The following is a 17,395-nucleotide window of genomic DNA, read 5'->3' as shown; positions in this document are numbered from 1 at the left end:
TGTTCAAACTTTGTATAGTCACTAGTCATATGATTTGAGAAAACACTATCAATAATCCATGTATCATTTTTGGTAACATGAGAGATAAGTGCCATTTTATCTCCTTCATCATCAAATTCATCTTTTATAGCAATGTATACCATTTCATCATCTTCACTACTATCTAAATCTTTTGCTCCATAAAACAAGATTTCTTACCTTTGTCCTTGTAGTCTTTGTAGTTTTTGAAATCCTTCTTGCCTTTTTATTTGTTGTGCTTATTTTCACCTTTGTCTTCTCTGTTTGGACATCTGACAACAATATGGCCAACTTCTTCACAAGAGAAACATATTAAAGGAATCTTTCCTTTGAACTTTCCTTTTCCTTTTGTATATCTTATTGCAAGCAATCCCTTAATAGTTTTAAGATCACTGTCAGAACTATCTTCCTCTTCACTTTTAAAGATTGTTTGGCTTTTGACCTTTTGGCTTTCTTCTTGAGTGAAAACTTGGCTTCAAATGAAAACTCAAGATAACTAGAACTAGGAACATAGTTATCATAGTTATCTAGCTCAAATGTTGTCAATCTGCCAACTATTGCATCCAATGTTATATCATTCTTTGGATTGTATCTCATTTCTTGTATTGTTGATACTCTAATTGCATATATAGGAAGAAGTGTTCTAAGAAATTTACTTACCACTTTTTCATATTCAATATTTCCTCCTAAAGCTTTGATATCATAAATACTAGGTTTAATTATTTCACTATATTTTGCAATCTTCTCATCTTTTCACATCTTTATTTGATCAAATTTTCCTCTGAGAATTTCAGCTTTAGATCTTCTTACATTATCATCTCTTCCATATATTTATTTTAGCTTGATCAAAATTTCATAAGTATTTTGTAGTCTTTGACCTCATCAAATTTGGCATAGTTGGGAAATGAAGCAATATCAATCATCATGATGTTATGACTCTTCTTCTCTACAATTTCTTTAGTAGTCATAATTCTAGCAGATGTCATGTATTTGGTGTCTAGATACTTTAGCCCTAAATCTCCAATGGGTTCATGTAGCCTCATGAGTTCTTTCCATGCCTTGAATATATCTCTATTCATATTTGGGATGTCCCTTTTGTAAGACATCCTGATCTTTAGCTTAGGTCTTGGAAACCTTTTTTGTAAGAACCAAGAAGCTCTAATACCAATTTTTGGAGATATAAGAGGAGTAACTAAGAGAGGAGGGGTGAATGAGTTAAAAAAAAAAGATCCCATATCCCTTATATGTCAACATAAATCAAAACATAAACTCTGACTAAATTGTATTCTGGTGTTACTCAACAAACACACATGTACTCTTTTTACACTAGCAAATTTTGTAGCTTCGAATACTCTAAAATAGCATTAGTAACTTGAAAAATGAAAATCATAAGATAGTTTATGTAATTATCCTTATTTAACTTAGTTTCAAACACATAAAATAAATAACATGAACACAAGTGACACCAAGATTTAACATAGAAACCCAATTTGGGAAAACCACCAATTGCAACTAGTTACTATTTTACACTCTTTTGAAGTGAGCCCTATTAAGAGCTAACCCTATCAAAGGTTAAAAGAAAAACTATTAGGTGTGACCCTATTAGAGGATTTGATCATCCTATTAGGAGTGGCCTCGTTAGATTTATTTAGACACTTAAATCTAGAAATGACACCTTGTTAGAGGATTTACAAATAGCTATTAAGCCAACTCTATTAAGAGATCTATATCACTACTACAATGGTTCAAAGATTAACAATGAGATGACCTAATTTTTCATGCAACTAAATTAGTGATTACAATTCTTAATTCTAGCTTGTATACTTGATCCTTCTTGATCAACTGTATCTTTGTAACTCAACAAGGATATTCTACATATCCTTATAATTCACTTCCTCTAAGCATCATTAAATCTTCTATTATGTTCCATGCATTCAATCCTCAATTTGACCTCTGATTTATATGTTACACATGGTCAAGTTGTTTTGAATACAACTTAGAATACGTAATATTCATCTCCTCAAATAGCTAGAACTAACAAACAAATCAATTGAACTCAATATGCTAAAAACAAGAAAATCCTTCATTAGTCAACTCTTCTTGGTAGATGCTAACTCATAAATGATTTTCTTGTGTTAACCATGTGAACTTGGTTAACACTGCATCTTCACAAAGTTCCTTTGGCAATCAAGTGATCTCGACTAACGCTAGTTCCATCCAACATTTCCTTTATTAACTAAGTGAGCTTGGTTAACTCTCATCTTTTGTAAACTTTCCTTTGACAACTGGGTAAACTCAGTAGACACTATCTTCTAAACTTGAAACTTTGAAATTCTTGGCAAACACAAAATACTGTCTCCACTGCCTAAGTGAGTTCAACATATACTAACTAGCAATGATATGAAATTTTGTGTAACATCAATGACAATACACAATGAATCAATTTATTTCAATAGTTTCCATGTGTTTCTCTTCTCTATCTGATCAATCTCTTCATTCATAGAATTTATCCAATATTCATTGTCATGTGCAACCTTCACTATTGTAGCCTCAAAATCACCTATTAAAAATGTATCATCTCTTAATTTACTTCTTGTCATCACTCTAGAACTTATTTCTCCATTAACTTTTTAGGTGAATAAATCTTTCAGTTATATTTTTCCAATAAAGGTTCAGGTCTTTGATTCTCAACTTTATTCACAATTCGTTGGGTTTCATCTTCCTACTTGGCTTGTACAATATTCTTCTCTAGTAATGAATACTTTTTCTTGATATATCTCTTCTATAACTCATGTAGATTTTTAGATACATCTTCATAAAAAATACAGATATGTTGTAATCTTAATATTTCTTCTTGCTTTCCACATTGTTCTTATCTATGAACTCATCAATCCTTACATTTATACTTTCAATCATTATGCTAGTAACTTTGTTCAAACATTTATATTCTCTTCTCCAAGATGAATATCCAAGAAAAATACCTGCATCTCCTTTTGAATCAAATTTACCATTCCTTGCATCATTATGAATATAACATTTACTCCTAAATATCTTGAAATAACTCACATTAGGTGTATGATCATACCCAAGTTCATAAGGTGTCTTGTTTGTTCCTTTTTTCAACCAAGCTCAATTGAGAGTATGTATTGTAATGCTCATGGTCTATACCTTGAATGTATATGTAAAATATTTTTCAATCAACAATGTCCTTGCATAATCCATAATAGATCTATTTCATATCTCAACAATCCCATTTTTTGTGGTTTCATCAATGTATACAAGTATATTTTGATACCATTATCACTAGAAAATTTAATGAATTTAGTAGACATAAATTCACCAACTCTATAAGATCTTAGATATTTCAATTGTCTATTAGTTTCTTACTCAACTCTAGCCTTATACTATTTGAACATATCAAAAGCATATGATCTTTCCTTCATGAACATGAACATCATCATCCTAGTATAATCATCAAAAAACAATATGAAGTATATATTATCATAATAAATATAAAATCTCATAGGTCCACACAAATCAATATGACCTAATTCAAAAATATTAGTAGAAGTGTGTGAATTTCTTGAAAATCTTGTCTTTTTCATCTCACTGAGTTGGCATTCTTGGGTTTATGTAGACTAGGCAAGCCTCTAAGGATTACAAAAGGATTACCAATCACTTTGAGTTGAATAAAGTTCCAAAGAATTATAGGGTAAGGATTACAAAAGGAAATTTGAGAGGATCTACTCTCTCTTGGTCGAATTATGTTTTAGGTGAAAGGATATCAAAACAAACCCCTAATTTCTTCATGGGAAATCATGAAGACAAAAGTCAAGGAACAATTTCTACCTACAGATCATGAGCTAAAAGTGTTTAAGAAGCTACAAATCTTGAAAAAATGAGAAATAGACATGAATACATATACAAAGGAGTTCTATAGGTGAACTCTTAGGGAAAAGAAACAAGAGGAGGAACCAGAAAGAGTGGCTAGGAACTTTAATTACCTATGGATGAAAATACACTAGGAAATTAGCCTTCTTACCCTAGATAGAGTTAGAAAGTATCTTCAACATGCTCTTAAAGTTGAAGACAAGTTGAAAAGAAACGGTGATCAACAACAAGGAGGGAGAAGTGGAAGGAATGATCAAGGTAGGGGAAACTTCAACAATAGAGGAAAAGCCCAGAGGTCCCAAGGTGAGTCTAACCCTAGGGAACAAATGGGTGACTCAAGTAACAAAGGAGGCTATGGTGGAAGGGGATCTAATGGAGGAAGTTCTAGTGGATCAAGCAAAGGATCTAAGTTCTCGAGAATGAAGTGCTACAATTTTTCCCAATTGAGACACCCAAAGTATAAGTTTCCATAGAAGGTATCCACTTCTCAGAATGGTGAAAGGAGGATCACTTATGTGTAAGAAGATAATGTGAGTATGAACTCACTAGAAGTTTAGTTGATGATAAAAGTTGAAGGAGAAATTATCATGATAAGGAGGACACTTACTTAAGGAACTGGTAAAAGAAGATACCACTCCAAGGAGGGCTCTTTTTTGAGTTCAATGCAAGGTGATAATTGATTTTGGTTCCACAGATAATATAATCTCACTTGAGGCTATAAAAAAATTGAACTTGGAGAGACTTCCACATTCCTCTCCACACAAGGTAAGTTGGTTGAATAAAGAGTGGCAGAAAGTTGTGAATGAGCAAGGTAGAGTTTAGTTTAAGGGGATATAAGGATAAAATATTGTGTGATATATTTCTCATGGACACTTTTCACCTTTTTTTGGGAAGACCTTGGAAATTCAATAGTAAGGTGTGCCATGATGGTGTGAAGAATTCTTATAGCTTCTAATAGGATGGAGTAACATACAAATTGGATTCTGAAGGAGAAGAGAAAGGGGCTGGTCAAGTTCAACCAAGTGTGTTGATGGTGAGTGAGAAAGAGTTCATTAATACTCTTGAAGAAGAAGATGAAATAGGCTTTGTATTGGTGTTAAAGCCTAAGGAACATAGGAAGGACCATAGAACAACAAGCTTGAGAGAAGTTGTAGAGATGTTGAACTAGCATAAGGGCATCATTATTGAGGTAATACCTGAGTCTCTACCACTGATAAGAGACATAAGTCACAAGATTTATCTTATTCCTAGAGTAGTGTTTCCCAACAAGATAGCATATTAGATGACACCACAACATAATGAAGATATTTCTAGGCAAATACATGAGTTTCTTGACAAGGGGTTGGTAAGGAAATGTCTTAGCCCATGTGCCATACCCTCAATTCTTTCTCCAAAGAAGGATGGTATGTGGTAATTGTGTAATAATTCTAGGGCCATTAATAGGATAATTATAAGATATGGATTTCTTATTCCTAGAATAGAAGATTTGTTGGATAGTTTAGAGGGAGCTTCATATTTTTCTAAAATAGATCTCAAAAGAGAGTATCATCAAATAAGGATATGAGAGGGGGATGAATGGAAGAAAAAACTAATGAGGGATTGTATGAATGGTTGGTTATGCCATTTGGTTTATCTAGTGCTCCTAGTACATTTATGTGACTAATGAATGAAGTTTTGTAGGACTTCATTGAGAAGTTTATTGTTGTCTACCTTGATGACATTTTGGTGTATAATAGGAATAAGGAAGAACATTTGCATTATTTGAAGATGGTTTTAAAAAGGCTACAAGAATAGAAGTTGAAGATAAACTTGGAGAAGTGTGACTTTTTGAAACAATAGATGGTGTATCTTTGATTTATGATATCTAAGGGGGATTTGAAAATGGATCCATCTAAAGTGGAGGCCATCATTAATTGGCCAACACCAAGGAGTGTTGGAGAGGTTGAAAGTTTCCATAGATTAGCCATATTATACAAGAAGTTCATAAGAAACTTCAGTGATATTTGTACACTCATTGTGGACACCCTCAAAACAGGAGGTAAGATGAAGTTTGAATGGAATAGTGCAAAAAATACAAGTTTTGAGGAAATCAAGCAAAAGGTAGCCAAGCATCCTATTCTAGTTTTACTAGATTTTAATAATGTTTCTACAATAGAATGTGATAATAGCGGCTTTGCAATAGGGGTTGTTCTTATTCAAGAAGGAAAAACTGATGAATTTTTAAGCAGGAAGCTAAATGAAGCAAAGAAGAAATATTCTTCTTATGATCTAAAATTGTATGCCATGGTTTAGGTATTGAGAGAACAGAGACACTATTTTCTACCTAAGGAGTTTATTGTGTGTATTGATAACCATGCTCTTAGTTTCTTGAATGGACATTAGAAACTCAAGCATAGGAAAATGAAATGGGTTGAGAGTTTGCAAACTTATACCTATACGATCAAGCATAAGAAAGGACAAGCCAACAAGGTGGTTGATGCACTTAGTAGGAGAGTTCTAACAGTGCAAGAAGTACAACTCCAAAGCATGGGTGTAGATGTACTGAAGGGAATGCATGCAAAAAATGGAGATTTTGGCAAAACATATGGGGTTTGCACTAAGTTGGAAGATAGTTTTCATTCTAATTTTCATGAATTCATTGTGCAAGATGGACTACTATTTAAGGGAAGCCAACTATGTATTCCTAAATGCTCTCTGTGGGACAATGTCATTAAAGAGAATACTTGTGGAGGTGTCCTTGGTCATTTTGGACTCAACAAGACATTGGAATTAGTAAAAGGGTTCTATTATTGGCCAAAGATGAAAATAGACATCATGAAGTTTGTGAAAGGTTGTCTTCAAAGGGCCAAGGGAGTCTCAAAAAATGCTCGACTTTATGAGCCCTTACCCATATCAAATAGACCTTGGGAGTGTTTGAGTATGGATTTTGTGATTGGTTGCCAAGGACAAAGATAGGTTATGAAAATGTATTTGTGGTTGTTGATAGATTCAAAAAAATGACTCACTTTATTCCATGTAAAACCACTAATGATGCTAGTTATATTGCAAGGTTGGTCTTTAAAGAAATAGTTCATATTCATGATTTTCCATTGAGAATTGTTTCTAATCAGGACAACAAGTTTGTGAGTCACTTTTGGAGGACCCCATGGAAGAAGTTGGGCACAAATTTATCTTTTAGTTTAGCCTATCATCCTCAAATAGATGGAAAAACTAAGGTGTTTGAAAGATCCTTCAAAAATCTTTTGAGATGTTTGACATGAGAAAATGAAGGTAGTTGGGATGCCATCATATGTCAAGAAGAGTTTGCATACATTGATACGATGAATCATAGAACATGCATGAGTCCTTTTGAAGTTGTTTATGGTAGACATCCAAGGGGAGTTTTTGAACTTAGAAATATGGATGGTTTGGAGGAAAAGTAGTGGACATGTAGAAGAGTTTTCTGAAGCAATGATGGAAGTGCATGAGCATGTGAGGGAAACACTGTAGAAAAATAGTCTTTAGGTGAAGGCTAAAGAAGATTTGAAAAGAAGAAACTTACAATTCCAAATTGAGAACTTGGTAATGGTACACTTGAACAAAAATGACTACCTCAGAGCTATCATACAAAGTTGATGAAGAAGAAGATTGGACCATGTAACATTATGGAAAGGTATAGACAAAATGCATAGAAGGTAGCATTACTTAGAGATGTAGCTATTTTACCTATATTTAACGTCTCAGATCTCACATTGTATAAGGGTTCAAATGAAGAAGTTGGTGTAGAAGCAACAACACTTGAATCTAATGAGTGGATTCAAAAATTTCCTTCTAAGGAGACACAAGAGATGGAAAGTATCATCAATAGTAGGGAAGCAATGAGGGAAGACATAAAGTGCACATGGAGCATTTGGTTAAGTGGAAGGGCCTTCTTGATTCTAAAGTGACTTGGTTATCAGAATAAAAAATTGTAAGGGAAGGTGAGGACCTACAATAGTTGGTCTCCAGGAGGACTTGAGATAAAGTTTACCCCTAGGAGTATGTTGCAAGAGAAGCTAGATATGTTTGGCATTGGGAAGACTTCCAATTTTCTATAGGGAATTTTTAAAACTTTTTGACAAGAATAATGTTTACGTATTGTTTTTTTTTTTTTTTTTTTTTTTTAGGGTGGGGGGGTGTATATCAATGTTTTGATATTGTTAGGTATAATAAGGGCATATTTTAGGCCCACAAATTTTTTTTAGTATAATTTAATCTCATGTTAGTAAAGGATTAAAAAAAAGCCTTTACGGGTCTAGTTGTTTCCAAAGATAGTTTTTAACTGTTTGACATTGTTTAAGTATGATTTTTTTCTTTTCTGTGGGAAGAAGGCCAAGAATATTTAGTGATATTGTGAATTTATTTGTACTCTGCCTTGAATAGATGAAATAAATAACACTGTGGTGGTTTCCTATTACTTTAGTTTATTTTCTATTCAGTTGCAACATGCCTCAATATTTTAACACTGCAAATTGTTTAGAGATGCATATGACATTTATTGGTTTCTTTTGAATAAAATATAAGTGAAATTTATTTTGTGTGTATAAGTCATTACTATAGGAAGCAAGACTCACACAATAACCTTCGGGAGTCAATTTGGGTAGAAATGCCTCTTGCTCTCATGAACACCTTGTGAAGTTGCCTAAGCATGGTGGAGAGTGCATAGGAGGAATGAACAGTATTTTCTCCATGGCCATTTGTAGGAATGGGTTATAAGTTGAATAAACACATGTTTTGTAAGTTAGCATCTCTATGTGTACGTCATGAATGGATGGATTCAAACTATAGGGTGTTTTTACCATTTGAAAATTTTGTCATTCATCTCATGACATTATTGTAGATTTCTCTAGTTTATTCCTCTTTCCATCTCATAGTGAGGCTATTACAGACCTTCTTCTAGTTACTTCTCATCACTGTGCCACAATTCATAGCAACGACACTAATTGCTTCATTTTGTTCATGCACAGATTCAGAGTCCAGAGTGGATGCTTGTCAGTTCATGGGTACATTTTAATTGAGCCAAACAAAATTACAAGTTTTTTAGTTTGAAAGGGAAATTCATATTCTAATATTCTCTTAACTATAAGTCAACTTCATACAACAGTATTAGGTTCAATAGGACAACAAAAAGAAAAATGCAGAGTATAAGTAGTGTGGCATAGAGAAAGCAATCACAAAGAAAAACACATTGCAAAACCCAGAGTTATAAGAATCTTGAATTTATGCATAAAGCTTACATTCACAAACCCGACCCCACCATCAACCAATTTTTTTTATATCTAACACAAAATTAAATTCAATAAAATCCATTGAAACTATGTAATGGAAAACCAAAGGGTATGATTGGTTAATTGAAACAATTTTAATCTCTAGTTAATAAAATGTCTTGGTATTTTGATTCACTACCATAGCATGATAGGAACTAATTATATATGTGTGTGTGTGTGTGTGTGTGTGTGTGTGTGTGTGTGTGTGTGTGTGTGTGTGTGTGTGTGTGTGTGTGTGTGTGTGTGTGTGTGTGTGTGTGTGTGTGTGTGTGTGTGTGTGTGTGTGTGTGTGTGTGTGTGTGTTTGTGTGTGTGTCTGTATGAACCTTTTTATTTAACACAAAGTGGTAGTGCCACATGATGTGTTATATTAATATTTTCATTTTTACATTTTTTTGGTTCTAAAATAAGGGGCTCCTAGTGAAAATTCATTCTTGAGCCCATCTTGTAATGAAAACCCAAAAAGAGATAGATCACTGTGAGGAAGACTCCATCAACAGTGCATCCATGTTACAACAAGGAATAGATATAGAGAGCTAGATGTAGACATTACATGTTTTACATATCCATAGTACTACACCGCATAATTACAAAGATACCACATTTTATAATATAAAATAGTATTCATATCACATATGTGATAATAATAAACTTCTTATTTGATATTCATATAAGCGCTAAATACCTTAATATTTTATATGTTTAAACAAAACTGAAATCAAAATTTTATAATTTAGGGATACAATTTCCTAATGTCATTTGTGAGAAAGTAGGTGTATTGGGAAAACCTTTACAAGAGTAGGGATAGGAAAGAAACATATCTGGCCATCTTCAATTGGTTCCCACTTGTATGCACATACCATCAATCATTAAAATTAGCCATATCTTACCTTCTTATTAAAATATTATTATTTCATTCCCTAATGATATTGTGATGCCTACACATTCAAAGAGGAGAGATAAACTCACCTAAATTTAGTAATAAAGTTGTACAGGAGGAGAGCAATTTGAAATCTTGCCAAATGGTTTCCTGAACATAGTCTAGCACCTCTCCCAAATGGCATAAACCATGGATTTTTAGATAAAGCCTACAAGTTAAATGAATAAATTGAATCAAATTATCATTGTGTTCTACATAATACCATTTTAAGTTTATATTTAAACAAATGAAGTTACATGCAAGGGAAGACTCATTTTTCCAATACCATGGGTTGAAAGTGAAGGGATCAGCATAGTATTTTTCATCTAAATGCATGAAAATTATGATTATGTACACTATCCATCCTTTGGGAATAACAAAATCTGCATTTGTGCTTAGTTAGTTTAAAATGGTGTAACATTAGACATGTTCATTTCCTTACACAATATTAAATTAAAGATTTCACAAAGTAGAACCTTCAAATTTAATACTTTGTGTTGCATCTCTATAAAGCCCTTGGCCTGCACTACCCTATTCAAGAGCTTCTTTTATCACCTAGTTAAAATCAAACAAAAAAAGGTAGTGTGAATTTGTATTTAATGATAATGGACCAAGTTGTGATTTAAAAAAGATATATTAATACTTATCTAATATTGGGAAAAGATATAGACCTTTATAATTATATTGTGTGCTCACACAATAACTAAATTTCATAACTTGACAGTTGTCCCATGTTAGCTTTCTATTTCCATTATAGATCTTTAAAATAAAAATTTGAACTCACACAATGAGTGAATTTCATATCTTGATAGTTTTCCCATGTTAGCTTTCTATTTCCATTCTCCTTCAATAGAGAATCATGCTCACCTTGCTTAATCAAAATGTAAGTTAGGTATCTTAAAAAAATGTCCACAATAAATTTATTATATAAACCCATAACATTCAAGAGAACCTAAAAGGAAGAGATATTAAATGTCAAACATATTCTAATAATTATACTATAATATCTATTATAGTACATAAATATTATGGCACATTTATTAGAGAACTTCAATATTAACAATTTTTTTGATTTCTTGAGACTTATTCCTTCCACATACTTAAAATTTTTATATAGATATTATAGCTATAATTAATCTCACTTTTTTTTCTTTAAATATTTTTGGTTCTCTATTACTATTAAATAAAAAGAAAAGTGAAAGGAAATATTTCAATAAGTTGGGGAGTTAAATTGAAATACACTTTGACTTAGATAATTATAAACTACCATGTGCAAATCAAAATATAGATATTTATATATTCTAATTTATTTTTCTAATTTTTTTAAAAAATTAAGTAGAGACATGAAACATAAACCTTATGACATTCCTTCAAAAGAAGAATGACTCCCTTATTTCCCCATTTCTCCATTGCTGAGGTGAAGACATTTTGTAAATCATCCATGAACCCTAACATAAGATTCTTAGTCCTAAGCCAATTGGAAGAAGTTCAAGATTTCCATGGACATTGAGTATACCATATTTCCCAACAAGATGTTTAAAATACTATGGGTAATTGGCTCAAAAAAGCCTATGCCCATTTTACAAAACATATTTACTAATCTTTGGATCTACTATACAATCATGTGTTTTCTTCCAAACAAATTTTTGTAGAAAATTGGTCCATATCTGTGTTATAAATCATCTCAATTCTTTTATTGCCAACTAACATAGGAATTTAGAGAATCCATTTTAATAATGTAATTCTCAAGTAATATCCATTGATGTATGTTTTGTTAATAGTGGTTTAGAAGAACTTGATTTTTATGAGAATGAGAATGAACAATATACATAACACCTATTGTAACTAGGTCATGTTCCTATAGGTGAAACATTGAGGATTAGGCCCTTAAACATCAAATTTTAAGGGAGAAATTAATCTTGGAAAAAGTAAGTGAAATTTTATAGTTTAAGATTTTTAGCCTAGCAAGCCTTGATGTGTGATGTTTAAGCCATCAAAACATTAAACCTTCTCTCAACATCCCTACTTTAGTACTACTTCAACTCAAATAAAATTAACCATAGAATTTCTCTACAATTAATCCCATTTAGCTTATTTCACAAAAAAATCTTTCAAAGACTAGGGGCAATTGACTTGGACCAACTTGCCTTCATTTGACAAAACATATTTATTGAACTCTAGATCGACTGCTATAACCATATGTGTTCTTCCAAACAAAATTGTTTGAAAAAGTGATCCATACCTGCATCATAAATCATCTTCATTTTCATATCCCCAACTAACATAGAGGTCTATAGAATCCATTTTAAATGGTAACAAGAAAACATAATGGTAAGAAGAAGATCTCACATTTCAGTAATATAGTTTTCGAGTAAAATTTATTTATTTATGTTTTGTGAATAGTGGTCGCACTAACACATTTCATAGAAGAAGGAAAATGAAACTAAGAATGAGAATGAATGATACACATGGTATTAGGTCACATTTCTTAGAAGAATGGAAATGAAATTAAGAATGAGAATGAATGATACACATGGTATTAGGTGATGTTTATAGAGATAAAGAATTGAGCCTTAGACAACATGGCCATCTTAATGCAAGATGGCCATCTAAATGCTACTCCAGTTCCATCACACCTAATAGTACTTCTATCATAAGATTAATCCCACTTAAGGAAAATGAAATTAAATTTATAACCAACATTCCTAACAGAGTAAGAAAAGAGTTTTACTGCCCACAGTTATGGAAATCAACACTGAGATAGAATTAAAATAGCAAGAGGGATATAATAAAAGGAATCATATATAATTAACTATTTTGATGATCTTGAATGAATTGGCTTGGTTGAAGAGATCTGATACCATGATAGAAACTAATGGATTCTCCATTGAGTGGCCATCCAGTGGATCCATGTGGCAGTGATATTTCTTGGCCATTATTGTCTCTTGATAATAATTTCCATACAAACAATGTCATCCAAAATGCTAATCCCCATACAATCCAATACAACATTTCTTGAATTCTTTAAATCTTTCAAGAATAGACTGAAAATCTAATGAAGTGCAAATTCAACTCTGCCCCCACAGATCTCTTTGAATATATTGTTGAAATATTAAATATAGATAGTCATTTTCCCTTAGAGCCAAATGCCCACCTACCACCCTAACCGCATGAGAAATATTAATGCTCGGGGTGAGTTTCAAATTTGAAAAAGAGGGGGAAAACATTTTTGAAGAAAGACAAAAGGAATGAATCTAATTCATTCAGTTAGTTGAAAAGTTATAGAGAAGTGAAGTGCAAGAATATAGAGCAAAGAAGGAAATTGATTAGTAGATCTAGTCATTCAGAAGATAGAAGGAAGTTTGTTCTCATGTCTATAGTTGAATGTGTTTCCTCTTGTCATTCTATAGTTTTGTTGTTTATTTGATTTTTCCTACAAAATAATGATTGCTCCAGGTATTTTTGTATGCAGCCATTAGAGCTACAAGTTTAAAGTTTGAGGTTTTACTAGTTTGAAGTCTTTAGGGTTTTTTTGGTTGACGCCAAATGATCCAAGATTGAGTAATAGTTTATCATGTTTGAATAGAAAGCAAGAAAGAAGGCATACATATCTTTTTTTTTCTTCTCTTATTCATTATTGCGTGTTTTACATTTGATAAGTTCTTTGTTGAAAGTGTCACACTTTGGCTCTCTATGTTTTAATGGTAGTCTATCATATTGTCACTCAGTTTGGTCTTTGATTGGGTTATAGCTTTGTAGTTATTATCAAGCTCAGTTGACATTCTCTTCTATTGAACACCACTTTGCAGTGGCTACCGAGCTCATTCAACATTCCTTGCTGCCAAGCTCACTCAACATAATCTTGTGCTGAGTTGCAGTTTCTTTGTCGAGTCACTTGGCTTCCTCTTGTGCTAAGCTTACTTAGCACCCTCTTGTCAGTTGGCATCCATTGGTGCCAAGAAAAATTGGCACTTGGCACATTCATATGCCAAGAAAATTTTTATGTGTTGTGAGTACATTTCTCACGTGGTATCAGATCTTTGAGGTCCGACATCCACAGTGAGTTAGTGCATTTGTTTTTTTGGGATATTTGACATGGTAGGAGATGCAAGAAAGATATGGTAGTAGCCACCATCCTTTAATGGAAAAAATTATGATACATGGACAAAGAAGATAAAACCCATAATGGTTGAAAATGATTTATGGAAGTTTGTGATAAATGGGTTTAATGATGTGACAGACCTAGCTTAGTATGCTACTCTCACAAATGCACGAAAGATTTAGTTGAAAGAGTCAAGGAGAAAGGATGCTAAGGCATTAAGTCTAATTGAGGCAGCAATGACAAAGATAGGTTTTCCCAAGATTGCAGTAGCAAATTATGCAAAGTAAGTATGGGATATCCTTGAGACTAACTTCAAGGGGACTAATAAGGTCAGAGTATTAAAGCTATAAATGATAAAAAGAGAGTTTGAGAACCTTCAAATGAGGTATAATGAACCAATTGCAGAGTTTAGCTCATGAATCTCCACTTTGATAAACCAACTCAAGTCAAATGGAGAAGACTATGATGAGCAGAGAATTGTAGAGAAGATACTTAGAATTTTACCATAGAAATATGACAATCTTGTCATGACCATAGAGGAAGCAAAGGACCTCACCACATTGACCATGGATGAGTTTATGGGAACTCTTCAAACCCATGAGCACCAGATAAACAGGTCAGCTACTACTTCCCAAGAGCATTCTTTCAAGGTTGAAGAGAATACAAGAGCTAGGGGGAGAGGAAGAAATGGCTCTAGTAGAGGCACAAGAAGCAGAGGTTATGGAAGGAATTGTCAAAGGAATGCTGGTGCAAAAAGCTTAGGATGAGCAAGAAACCAAAAAGGAGCAAGTAGCTCTCAAAATAACTCTAGAGGAGGTAAGAAGAATTACAACTCCAATAAGAGTAATGTTGAATGCTACTACTGTCATAAGTATGGGCATCATGCAAGTGAATATTGGAAGAAATAGGGTGATCAATCAAAGAAAAATGCTAATGTGGTTGATGTGAACATGGGAAATGCAAACAATCTCATAGCCTTCATCATGTGTAACATCGATGAAGAAGGAAGCCCTAAGGTATGGTACCTAGACAATAGTTGTAGTAACCACATGAGTGGTATTGATAGTTTATTTTATTTCATTGATAAGACTTTTAAGTATAAAATTACGATGGGAAATAATGGAACTATTCCCATAGTAGGAAAAGGATCTATTATGGTCGACATCAAGCAAGGTGAGAAGAAGGAAATACAAAATGGGTATTTTCCCCCTGATATGAAGTACAACTTAATGAGTGTTGGAAAACTCATTCAAAATGGATATAAAGTGTTGATGGAAAATGAAAAGTGTGTCATTCATGAGAAGGATGTGAGTAATAGATTACTTGCATCAGTCCAAATGATAAAGAACTGGATGTTTCCATTGAGGACAGAGGCATGTTTCTCTTCCCAAGTCAATGTTGCATCTCTAAAGCATGCATGTATCATAGTACATCAGAAATTAGCTCTTAAGAGCATGATTGAAGATCCCTCCAAGCTTTGGAATCTCAGGTATGGACATCTTGGCTTTGTTGATTTAAATTTGTTGTCCAAGGAAAGAATGGTAGATGGTTTGCCAAGCATTGTAGATTCATATCAAAAGTGTGAGGCTTGCATATTGTGTAAGTACCATAGGCTTCCCTTTAATTCTAAAAATTCTAGAAGGGCTAGGGCACCATTAGAATTGGTGCATTCTAATTTGGTAGGCCCTATGCAAACTACTTCTATTTGGGGGAGTACTCATTTATGACATTCATAGATGATTTTAGTTGTAGGACATGGGTGTATTTTTTGAAGAACAAATCTGAAGCATTTGAAAAATACATAGAATTCAAAGCCCTAGCTAAAAAGGAATGTGGAAACTATGTAAAAGTCCTTAGATCAGATAGAGCAGGGGAGTATACCTCCAATATGTTTGTAATTTTTTGTAGGTAGAATGGCATCAAGAAAGAGCTGACAACCAACTATACTCCATAGCAAAATGGAGTGGCTGAGAGAAGGAACAAGATCATTGTTGAAATGGCTAGAAGCATGATGAAAGAAAAAGGGATCTCAACTAAATATTGGGGAGAAGTTGTAGCAACAACATTATATTTGATCAACAAGTGTCCTATTAAATCAGTTTGTGACAAGATACCTCTTGAGGCTTGGTCAAGAAATAGATGGACAATTGAGCACTTGAGAGTGTTCAAATGTGTAGCATATGCACATGTGCCTAAGGAACAAAGGTAAAAGCTAGATGAAAAAGGTGTGAAGTGCATCTTCATAGGGTACAACTCAGAATCAAAGGCCTATATATTGTATTATCCAATTAATAAGAAGATCATCATTTCAAGAGATGTGGAGTTTCTTGAAAATCAATCATGGGAAGGCTTGATAGATAAATCCTTGCGCACTTCAAGTAAAGTGCCTACTATTGAAGAGAACGAAGATGACATTAGTGATCAACAAGAAGATCGAGTAAAGAACATAGATTGCAGACAAAGGAAAAAAGGTAAGCAACCCTTAACATGCTAAGCAATAGCTCCAAGCTCTTCAAGATAGCCCCAAGCTAGTATGCAAAATAGTAGGAGCAACAATACTAAAAATTTAGACCCCACTCTCACCTCCCTATTGCAAAGAAATACTAAAATTCTAAGGGAGATATACAAAGAAGAAATGTATGATGAAAATTATGATGAGAGTGTAATTTTTGCATTATTTTCTCATAGTGATTCAATTTATTTTGAGGAAGCTATGAATGAAGAGAAATGGGGTAATGCCATGGATAAGGAAATAGGTGCTATTGAAAGAAATGAGACATAGGAGTTAACTACATTGTCTCCCAAGAAATAAGTAATTGGAGTGAAATGGGTATACAAGACAAAGTGCAATGCTGAACGAACAATAGATAGGCATAAGGCACATTTAGTGGTCAAGGGGTACAAGCAGCAGTGTGACAACGATTATGATGAAATATATGCCCCAGTTGCAAGAATAGAAACCATGTGTGCTATCATAGAAATTGCATCCCAGCACAAATGGAAGGTATATCGAATAAATGTGAAGTCCTCCTTCATGAATGGTGTATTGAAAGAAGTATATGTGGAGCAGCCACCTGGTTATGAAATTGTAGTTGAAGAACACAAATTTTATAGATTGAAGAGAGATCTTTATGGGCTCAAGCAAGCTCTAAGGGTGTGGTACAATAGGATTGACTCATAT

At 33.3% G+C, this 17,395-nt stretch overlaps 1 pseudogene; it reads right to left on the bottom strand.

Annotated features, from left to right (window-relative positions):
- Window positions 1–11,435: 11,435 nt before the first annotated feature.
- On the bottom strand, window positions 11,436–13,124 carry LOC149561734 (cytochrome P450 720B2 pseudogene; annotated as a pseudogene).
- Window positions 13,125–17,395: the final 4,271 nt, after the last annotated feature.

The sequence above is a fragment of the Cupressus sempervirens genome, chromosome 4 (assembly GCF_028749045.1).
Source record: "Cupressus sempervirens isolate cs-2001-9-10 chromosome 4, ASM2874904v1, whole genome shotgun sequence".
Classification (NCBI taxonomy): domain Eukaryota; kingdom Viridiplantae; phylum Streptophyta; class Pinopsida; order Cupressales; family Cupressaceae; genus Cupressus; species Cupressus sempervirens.
Note: the sequence above shows the minus strand (reverse complement) of the source record. Positions and strands in the feature narration are given on the sequence as shown.